Source organism: Phoenix dactylifera, chromosome 14, assembly GCF_051530095.1.
Source record: "Phoenix dactylifera cultivar Ajwa chromosome 14, Ajwa_hap1_PhDact_Kaust_v1.1, whole genome shotgun sequence".
NCBI classification, from domain to species: domain Eukaryota; kingdom Viridiplantae; phylum Streptophyta; class Magnoliopsida; order Arecales; family Arecaceae; genus Phoenix; species Phoenix dactylifera.
The window spans coordinates 18,049,634-18,051,031 of record NC_143203.1 but is presented as its reverse complement, the minus strand read 5'-3'; the positions used below and the strand labels follow the sequence as shown (position 1 = coordinate 18,051,031).

At 43.1% G+C, this 1,398-nt stretch overlaps 1 non-coding gene across 1 annotated transcript; it reads right to left on the bottom strand.

Annotated features, from left to right (window-relative positions):
• Positions 1–67: 67 nt before the first annotated feature.
• Positions 68–140, bottom strand: TRNAA-CGC (transfer RNA alanine (anticodon CGC)). Its single transcript has one exon. It is a non-coding gene; the product is annotated as a tRNA-Ala (tRNA).
• Positions 141–1,398: the final 1,258 nt, after the last annotated feature.

Sequence of the window (1,398 nt, the reverse complement as noted above, 5' to 3'; positions counted from 1 at the left end):
GAGGAGCAGTTTTTTACCACTTATGACAAAATACTTAATTAATTTTCAAAGGACGGAAATAAATATATGGAGGTGCGGGGAATCGAACCCCGTGCCTCTCGCATGCGAAGCGAGCGCTCTACCATATGAGCTACACCCCCAAGGTAACGGTTGCTAACTTAAATTACTATTCTCCAGATACTTTCCGAAAAATGTATTTATCAATTAAAGAAATTCCCTTGTTTTAAGGTATTTATTATTGTCAAGCTTGCCATAAATGCAAAAAATTTGATCCAAAGTATACATCACCAAGATATTCAAGCAATGCCTAATGAAGACAGGAGACAACAAAGAGCACATTCGACAAAAAATGTCTAGGAATGATAACTACAAATAGAAGTGGTCTTTTGAGCAATAAGTAAAAAGTTAAGCTTAGTAATGTAGGACATCTCTACTTCCAACGCTGCCATTTTAGAGCTAGAATCCTTAATTGCTTGTTGTGGGAATAAAGGGCCCGAAGTTAGTCCCACATTGACTGAATAGCGAAAAGGTCTGTGCCTTAAATGAAGGGCTCGATTATCCTTCCCTCAGGAGGCGCCTTTTAAAGAACAAAACTGTGAGAGATGGCACCCTCCAGCGAGCCCACTAGGCCCGGAGCCACCGATCCCCAAAGCGGACAATACCTTCTGCGGGGACGCAGCCTTCTTTTCCTATTACAGTTTGGTGGGGGCTAAGGTCTGAGGTCGGAGGAACTTCGACCTCAACAATGGCGCGCCAAGTAGGGGCCCTTGATCTCGGCACAGACCTTTCCGCTGGGGGGGCTGATGTTGTAGGAAGAAAGGATCTCGGACTTAGTCCCACATCGACTGAATAGCGAAAATGTACGTGCTTTAAATGGAGGGCTCGATTATCCTTCCCTCAGTAGGCGCCTTTTAAAGGACAAAACCGTGAGGGGTAGCGCGCCCTCCAGCGAGCCCACTAGGCCCGGAGCCACCGATCCCGAAGTGATCCTAACGAAAAATGGTGGATAAAAATAGTGGAAAACTAGATTTCATTGTTAATGATACAAAACTGTCTTTTATTGATATGGAAGGGATTTCGTTGTATAAATTCAAGCTGAAGTATGGAACCCCAATCGTGTAGGCTAGTATGGATGGCATAGGTGATGAAAGAGCAATAACGGTACTTCAAGATCCTCAAATAAAACTAATGGTAATGGTAGAAATAGAAGAAAAATGGTATTGCTCATCCTACCAGAAAACCAAATTCTCCATTTTGAGAAGTGCTTGAGACTAAACGGGGCATAGCTTGAGCTGACATGGGACTTTTCTCTGCGAACTTCTGTAAAAAAAAAGGACAGCCCATTGCATAAGATTTTTATTATTGTGATCTGGGAAGGGTGGGATATATGCAGCCTTA